The 9,711-nt window shown below is 34.4% G+C and overlaps 1 pseudogene; it reads right to left on the bottom strand.

Annotated features, from left to right (window-relative positions):
* Positions 1-9,711, bottom strand: part of LOC101562843 — a 52,657-nt pseudogene that overhangs the window by 16,448 nt on the left and 26,498 nt on the right.

Below are 9,711 nucleotides of genomic sequence, written 5' to 3'. Positions count from 1 at the left end.
TCCCCATTTAAAATAATGGAAACTCAGATGACTCATCCCACAGCCCAAAAATATTCATACAGAATTATTACAATACTATCACATAATACAAAGTAATAAAAAAACAAAATTTAAAATAAAAATGTGAATTAACCTGTACTTTTGAAAATCTTTGTGGCTGGTGTGAGGGAGCAAAGAGGCAGGAGCGTTATTGTGTAAGACAACTTTTACTGTAATCAGTGGAATCACTGCTATCTATTGGCTCAATGGAAAATTTTTCTTTCTGTGCAACTTTAATAAGGAGCTTATTCAATGACACTGGTCTTTGCCTTTGTGGATTTTGTAGAAAGGTGACATTATACTCGTTAAAGAGACTTATCACTCTCAGTGCTACGGTCTTATTTGGTGGTTCATCTCTACAAAATTTTGCACTATTTTCCACATTTTACATGTTTCCCTAATCTCGTTGGTGGGGGCTCGAAACTGCGAGATCACGCTGTAGAGCCTGATGTGTAAACCGCTACGCTATCTCTCCAGCTTCCCTAATCTCATTGGAAGTGAGGGATACCTCCACCATTTTCTCCTTTTGCTTCACAGACAAGATCTCCTCCATTACTTCTTGCTGTTAGGCGATGATCATCTATAGCCCTTAGGGAGAACACAAGCGATAGAGAAATCATTGGTTGCATTGTGATCACATAATGTTTGGCATCATGTACTAATTGTTTTGTAAAACATTGCTCATTTATCAAGGTAAAGTGAATTAGAAATGTTTGCTCACCTTGCAGCATGCTTGAAGAAGAAGTTATACCTCTCAGATTTACTGTATTTGTGTCTCAGCGCAACCCAGTGTTCTTTTGCAGTTTATTTATATAAACATTAGCTAAATTTATGTATTCTCTTGCAGCTTACTTCTTGCTTTTAGCTACATAGTGCAGTTCTTTCTAAATCAGCATGTGTACATATTTACCATCAATTTAATTGATAATTTTATTTTGTGTGTAATATTCATGGGGAAGGTACTTTATGATATTGTATCTCACAGGATTTTCCCATTAATGGACATTAGACCATAACCGTTTTCTTTCTTACTGGAACACAATTTAGCACAATTAAAAGAGCTAGAGGGATAATTTCAAGAGATCTATTGGAGAGCAAGTTGCTTTTAATTAGTATTAAAATATTGTGTTCTTCCTAAGAATAAAATAGTGTTCATCAGAGACCAACAAAAATAGGTGGGAGGGGCCACAAAATGTTGATCAATAGGTATTAATTACGGTTGGACAGCAGCAAGGTCTGCAAGAAAGGTGAATATATGTTATAGTTATACATTCTTATTACAGAAAGCTAGAGGAAGAAATGTTAAATATTTTCACAGCAAAAATGATAAACATTTAAGAAGAAAAATATATTTTAACTGATTTAAGCTTTACACAACATATACACATACAAACATATATATATATATATATATATATATATATATATATATATAAATTTTATGTCTTTATACAAAAAATAAATTTCTTTCCTTGTTTGTGATTGTCATTAGAAATATTCTTAATTCAGGAAGGTTTCATTTTCCCCTAGTTATACCCACAGCATCTCACTACTAGATCAGACTCATAGTGATCCACCTGTTTACAGCTTCCGAAGAGCTGGGATTACAGGTGCATGCCACTATGCCCAGTCTCAACTGCCATCTCAGCATGCCCCAGGAGCGGGGCTGGCATGGAAGGCCTGGGTATCGAATCCCCAGCCCCTGCACCTGTTTGCTATTTGGCTGGTGCTAAACAAATAGTCTTTATTTCTATTCCATTGCTTCTGTTTAATTCTTCCTTTTTTTTTTTTTTTTTTTTGGATTGAACTCTGGACCTTGCACTTGGGAGGCAGGTGCTTATGCCGCTGAGCTATCTCTTTGACCCTCGGTCTTGAAATCTCATACCAGTACTTTTTTTTTGTTTTGTTTTTGTTTTTTTTTTTCATACTAGTACTTTTTACTGGGCATGGCAAAGTTCTTTCTAAGAATTTAGACATCATGTTATTTAAATGGCTGCATAAATATAGCTCACTCAGAAATAATTAGAAAGTGCTAGTTTTTCAGTAATCAATATTAGTGTTTCAATTCGAGTGGCCTACCAGAGAAAATATTTATAATATAATTAGGAAGGTTTTCATGTAAGATTGTATTTGTTCTAAAGAAATTAACTCCATGAATAGGAAGAGAACATCAAGATTTGTAGACTTATCAATATTCTTGGAATCAAAAGAATGCCATTGTAGGAGTAAAGCTGTGTGGACTTCATTTCTCTTATATGAAGTTTTATGCAGAACATACAAAACTCATCTAGCATTAAGATGCCAAAGCTTTTATTAAAGAGTCTACAGGTTTTGTACTGTGAATATAATAGGCTAAAATCCTTTGAGAACACACCTACCATTTCACAAGGATTTATACAAAGTTTTATATTTGGCCCATGAACCAGTTGAAAAGGGTAGACATAACTGAAATGCATGTAGAAAGGAAGTCAATAATAAATGAATGAGTTACTCCTATTTGCAACCCAGGCACAATTATACTGAGGAACTTTGGGACACTTTTGTGAAGCCTGTTCTTCACAGATATCTCATGCAAGAGATAAGGAAACTTAGAAATTCAATTCTCATCCACTGTTGTTTGAGAGCTTCTCTTAAACATATCAACCCAAAAGGGATTCTGGTGTTGTCTCACACATGGACTGAGTAGGTAATACAGGTGCTTCAAAAAGGATGAAATAGGCTTTTGTAGAAATGAAACAAGTAAATATAGACAAAGCATCAACACATCTGCAACAAAACATGAAAGAAACTAAATCTCACAAAAGTAGCATAAATGTTGTAGTCTTTTACAAATTAAAACCAAGTTTTAAGAGTAACTGTCAATAATCAATTGCCAATAATCATAATAATAATAATAGTAATAAATGTCATATTTCAGGCAGCTAAAGAAGTACTCAAACTGCATATGACTGGGAGGAGTGTGCAGAACATAACATATGACAGAAGTATGATTTTCTAAATAAGAGTTAGCCATATTTGAAATATGAGAAGTAGAGGGCTCTATTTCACTTCTCCTTGGACTGCCAACTTTCACTAACCTTGAGCCTTATCTTGCCTTTACCCTTAGGCATTCAGAATATACAATAATAACTCCTGTGTTCTCAGGGCCCTGGGTTTTTCTAGACATGCCCCAAGGCATCACTTCTGGGATAGAAAGGAGTCTGCAATTCAAGAGGCTCCTTTACCCTCAATTCTGCCAGGGTAGTTCATGTTTTATGTGTTGCAATACACTTTCGTGTAAGATTTTTTTTGAAAAATACAGTTTTAAAGTTTGAAAAATGCTATTATACCTTTCTTAAACTTCATCCTCGAGACAATATGTATTTTACTGATTTATCAAAGTTATTTTTATATCACATTAATATCTTATTCTATATAATGGAAGGGAAATTTACAAGTTGTTTTTTTTATTTTTTTCAAGGAATTCTACAAGGAAAAAGCAAATGCATAAGAAATTTATACAGGGGAAGAAAGTTATTTTCAAGATTATTATGCCCCCTTAAAAATGCAATGAATCTTATTTTGATGTGCTCAAAGTTTTTTTATAGATCACCATGACATTATATGCCTTATTTTCCTTATATACAAAATACTTAAAGAGTGTTGGGAAGATTAAGTGACATGAAAGATTCTCAAGCATAGGTTCTACTCTTTGTCCTCATAACTATCATTTACTATAAGGAAATCAAGTCATAAAGAAAATTCAAACTTTATTTACATTATCCAGCTTTGTCTGCATAGTAATGCCTTCTTTATAGATTTTTAATTAATACACTTAAATAGCAAATTCAAAAATGGGCAAAAAGAAGAACAATCAAACAAGAAAGCAGTTATCTAAAAATTACTCAGAATGCAAAACTAATTCATGCTGAAAATTTCATAGGTGAGATGGTAGAGCCTTGTGCCATGGCTGGGAGTATCATAACTCTGCTTATTTATCAATTCTGACTAACAGTTCTTGCTACTAGAATTTGCTTTAACATTGACAACAGTTTCTGTGTTTCTGACAGTCTTTTGGCCATAGTGCTTATATGAGCATCCCAGCATAGGCCTGACATTTCTATAAGAATATATCCATGCTCCCAATTCTGAAGGTTTCTAACACTATTCATTCATAACAAGATGTACTTGAGGATTTGGGTATGTGCCTGATCTCTCATCAGAATAGTTATAAGTAAAATTCTGTCTGTTTTAGTGCAAAGATTCTCATTTTGTTATTTCTTAGCTTCATTCTTTAAATGAATATACAGTAAGAGCCCATAATGTACCTGGTATTTTGGAGGGTAATGACACAATTGAAAATCAGATGAAATGTGATCCATGCTCTCATGAAGTATATGTCTGGTGTAGGCAAGTGAACATCAACTTTAAAGAACTATTCACAGAAGTGATTTGGTAAAATGTGCATGTGGTAAAAAGAGAAGTTGTTGGTCTAATGAATGTCTTGAGTAAAAGTTTCTAATTTTGTAGGCAATATGGAAATGTGACACTAAAATAAAAATTCAAAAGATGTATAGGAAAATTTTCTAAAGCACAAGGAATAAGTTTTATTAATTAGAATAAATATCATTAGCAGAGAACTTAGAGTTGACAAGAGTAAATATTGCATAAAATGCTTTGAATCAGATGTCCTACCTGTGACATACATGGTGGATAAGTAATTAAATGTATAGAGGTAAAAAAAAAAATTAGAAGACCTTTACAAATCCAAATATGAGAAGCTTTTTTGGTCAAGGATCAAATGTCTCTTCTCAAAGACCAATGCATATGAACATAAGAGCTGTAATGGATTTGTTTTCAATAGTTATTTCTTGAAACTTTTAATGACTATGCATTACCACCATGGCTTTTATAACTTCACCTATAGTAACACCAGAACTAGAAGTTGCAGAGTCACACAAAATGAGAGCTACCTGATGTAGTTCATTAAATGAAGTTTAGCACTCATGAAAATTATAGCTATTTCGTATTGCAAATCAGGATACTGGGGCCTAAAAGGTTAAGAAATGTACACCTGCTCACATTTCTTAGAATAGTTAAGATCATTATGATTTTTTTTCCTTTTTTCTTTTTTTATTGTATTTCAGCACAGGGTCTACAGGGTCTCACTACATAGATCGGACTCATAGTGATCCACCTCTGTTCAGCCTCCCAAGAGCTGGGATTACAGGCGCGTGCCACCACTCCCCATCTCAATTGCCCTCTCAGCATGACGAGGGGGCTTGGGGGAGGAAGGACCGGCCCAGGGATGGAACTCTGGGCCCCTGTGTCTGCCTAGGCAGGTGCTTTAATCCGCTGAGCTATTTGGCTGGCCCTAAGATCATATGACATGTAGCTTCCTAAATAATCAAATTTTATTTATTCAGACTAATTTTATTGTTAGTCATAATGTAAACATTAGATTTTCAATATTGTATCAAGTATAAATCATTACTGTGCTCATAAATCTCACAGTATTTTGAAGAACTCTGCAAAAATGCAATTTGAGAAGTTTGTAACAGGAATTATAGCTTATAATGGACATTTATTTAGTTGGCACTAAAAATAGCTAAGTTGATTTATTGAAGATTTTGTGGAAGAAGTGACAGCCACTTGATGGCAGGGAACATAGAAAAGCATAAGTTAGGTGAGAAGAGTCTGTATTGTGAATATCTGAATGACAAAGAACATGACATATAAAAGGCAAAAGTTGAAAGAAAGAAACAAGTGGGTATTGAGAGACAAGAACACAGAGAAAAAGAGCCAAATCATTCAGATTTGTTCACCAAGGTAAGGAATATGTATTTATACAAGGAGTGCTGAGAATTCACTCTGAGAGTAACAAAATAGACTTGCCTTCTGATCACACTGGGTGGGGATACTATGGAGATGAACAGGACATGGGTAAAAATAGAGACAGAAACAAATGTTCAGAAAGTGCTTAAATTACTTAGGAAAGTAATGTGCTTATCTCTATTTGGATGGGAATAGCAAAGAGGAAGAGATGTGGACTGATTCCAAAGATGCACAGGAAGTGGAATCAACATGATTTAGTGATTAACTTTATCAAGGTGGCAGATAGGAAGATAAGGAAAGAAGGAAGTGAGAGAGTAGTATTAAGCTTTTACCATAAAACCTCTCTAGGAACATATTTAAACATGATGGGTTGAAATAATAATGAGCTTATTTTTCATGTGTGTAGTACTGCTTTTACATACATATTCTGTAACAGTATTTGGTTTAATTTTGCCACTCTCTGAACTCTAAGAGGCATATTTCTTGAAAATTAATGATGGTTGTTATATTAAAGATTGTTATCATTAAATTTGTTGTTAGGATTACCAGGTATAGGCATGAAGACATATCAAACAATTAAACATTAATGTTTCATTTCAATAATCTTAATATTTTTCTTGGTCCTTTTTATTTTTTAATTTATTTTAAAGAGAGCATAAAACAATAGATAAGATCTTAGAAACAATGCGTGTTAAAAAACAAGATGAAAAGCATTTAACAGTGGTTGTTATATTATACATTGCTCACTTTAATATCATTGCTCACTTTCTGTCAGCTGGATGAAATACTGAAAGGGAAGGCCAAGGGCACGAAGGAGGCCTCGGCCCCTGCTGTCCTGAAGAAGCAGGAGGCCAAGAGGGTGGTAAATCCCGTTTGAGAAGAGGCCAAAGAATTTTGGCAATGAACAGTATATCCAGCCCAAGAGAGACCTCACTTACTTTGTCAAATGGCCCCACTACACTGGCTGCAGCAACAGAGGGCCATCCTGTACAAGTGGCTGAAGGTCCTCCCTGCAATTAACCAGTTCACCCAGGCCTTGGACTGCCAAACAGCTACTCAGCTGCTTAAGCTCAGCTACAAGTACAGACCAGAGACCAACCAAGAGAAGAAGTAGAGGCTGTTGGCTCGGGCAGAGAAGAAAGCTGATGGCAAAGGGGATGTCCCCACTAAGAGGCCACCAGTCTTCAGAGCAGGTGTCAACACTGTCACCACTCTGGTAGAGAACAGAAAGGTTCAGCTCATGGTGACTGCACATGACATGTACCCCATTGAGCTGATCGTCTTTCTGCCTGCCCTGTGTCACAAGATGAGGGTCCCTCACGGCATCATCAAAGGGAAGGCCAGACTGGGCTATCTGGTCCACAGGAAGACCTGTACCACGTGGCTCATATTGCCAAGCTGAGGAAAGCAAAAGCTAAAGAGCTTGCCACTAAACTGGGCTAAGTATATTTAAGTATATTCTTGAGTTTTCCGTACATAAAAACAATAAATTGTCCTCAATCCAGTGCAGAAAATATACATAGTTGCTCACATTACAGATATTAGCATATAAAATTTGTCAAAGTAAAAATTTTAAGCATTAATTGCTACCCCCAAAACTGATAGAAATTAGTAGTACAATTGTAACTATCCTGTGTATATAATTACAAGATTATTACATGACTTTCTTTATTCTCTTAGGATCACATATCTGTGAGATATGTTTAATTGTAGCTCATTAGATTTCATACATGAACATTTTTAAAATTAATATATTATCTGATAATGACAAAAATGATGCTGTTAAACAATGCTGTTAAAATCATTTTATATATCTCTCTTAATGAACTTAAATTGTCATATTTAACAATTTGAGTTAACTTGTATTCATTTATATTTCCTAACTTTATTCATGTATATTTAACTTGTATTCATTTATATTTCCTAACTGGAATTTTCTGCTCAAAATTTTATGATTTTTCTTTAGGAAAAGAAACCTTTAAATTAAGGTTTTGTTTTCATAATATACTTTAATACTAACAATTTACTAATTGTATATGTTGCTATTTTTCCTCAGTCAAGACGTTTTTCCTTTATAAAAGAATATTACAATAAAAGATAATTCTTTTTGTGTTTTTCTTTTTTTGAGACAACATCTTGGTATGCAGTTCAGACTAGCCTTGAACTTAGTTTGTTGCCCAGGCTGGTCTTAAACTCACAAGATAATCCTGTCTTAGCCTCACAAGTGCTAGATCAACAGACATGTGTTACCACACCTGATGATAATTCTTAATTTTAAAGTAGATAACTTTAATAACCAATTTTATATTTTATATACTGTGTTTACTGTAAAAGAACTTCCTTTATTTTTCCATGGATTAGTAAGGTAATTTACTGGTATCTCCTAAAATATTTACATAGAGCTCTCACACAAAAACCCTATTGCACAAGTATTAATAAACTGTATTTCACCTATTATGGTACAAGCTCAATATGAATGCTTTTCTCAGAGCCTGTATTTCTCTTTTCATATCTCACATAGGCTAGTATCAATCAATCTGATTTGACCATGTACTTATGGCCAGTCAACCCTAACTCCTGGTACTGATTATTGGGCAAAGTTATAGGGTTGTTCTATAATACCTAGAGAAAACTGACCTACTATAACCATTGTTTACAATAATTGTTTCAAAGCAGAACATTTTGACATTGTGTAGTAGTAAATACCTTTTTATTTATTGGCATATGTTTGTGATACATAATAAATGCATTCATTTCCAACTGATACATACACATATTATACTTTAATCATTTTAACTTCTTCTTTTTCCCACTTTTTTCTCTCCTTTGGTCTCCAGATTCCTTTTTCAGGTCTACATAGTTTTCATGGACTAGTGGAAAGGGAGGATGGGGAGAAGAAGATGTAGACTGTGATTGTTAAAATTGGTTTACATTTGCATGTGCACCAATAATGATTTTACAATTGGGGTCAAAGCAAGCCATATGTGATCCACAGGAAAACAGAAAAGGCTACATCTCATTCCCTGGCCTTTTCAATACATATTAATTCACGTGTTACTGCTGAACTATCTCCCTTACAAACATATTTTGTAAGTGTGATTGTGTGCTCTGAGTTCTTTCAGCAATTGAAAACTTAAGACAATCATCTAGTTTATTGAAATCCCTCAATTCAAACATAATTTTTATGTGATGATTCTCATTCTGACATTTTCTTCCATTTATCCGACTATGATCCCCATGCATAGTCGTTGCTTTATAATAAAATTATTTGATATGCAGTTCAGACTAGCCTTGAGCTTAGTTTGTTGCGCAGGCTGGTCTTGAACTCACAAGATAATCCTGTCTTAGCCTCCCAAGTGCTGGATCAACAGGCATGTGTTACCACACCTAATGATAATTCTTAATTTTAAAGTACATAACTTTAATAACCAATTTTATATTTTATATACTGTGTTTACTGTAAAAGAACTTCCTTTATTTTTCCATGGATTAGTAAGGTAACTTACTGGTATCTCCTAAAATATTTACATAGAGCTCTCATACAAAAACCCTATTGCACAACTATTAATAAACTGTATTTCACCTATTATGGTACAAGCTCAATAATTCCCTGCTATTTTCTTATGAAGTCCTTTATGTATTCTTGGAAGTTGGCTTTTCTGTAGAAATTTGAGAGCCACATGGGCAAATCTGTAGACATAACCAATGAAAAAGAGTAGACATTATTTAGGTCCTATATTTTCTTTTTTAAAATATTTTTTTTACATTTATTTAGTGTGTGTGTGTGTGTGTGTGTGTGTGTGTGTGTGTGGCCAGCTCAGCCCACCAGGGGGCGGGGCTGGCTGGCATGTGGTGCTG

This window comes from Octodon degus, unplaced genomic scaffold, assembly GCF_000260255.1.
Source record: "Octodon degus isolate 3935 unplaced genomic scaffold, OctDeg1.0 scaffold00041, whole genome shotgun sequence".
NCBI lineage: Eukaryota > Metazoa > Chordata > Mammalia > Rodentia > Octodontidae > Octodon > Octodon degus.
This window is presented reverse-complemented; position numbering and strand designations above follow the sequence as displayed.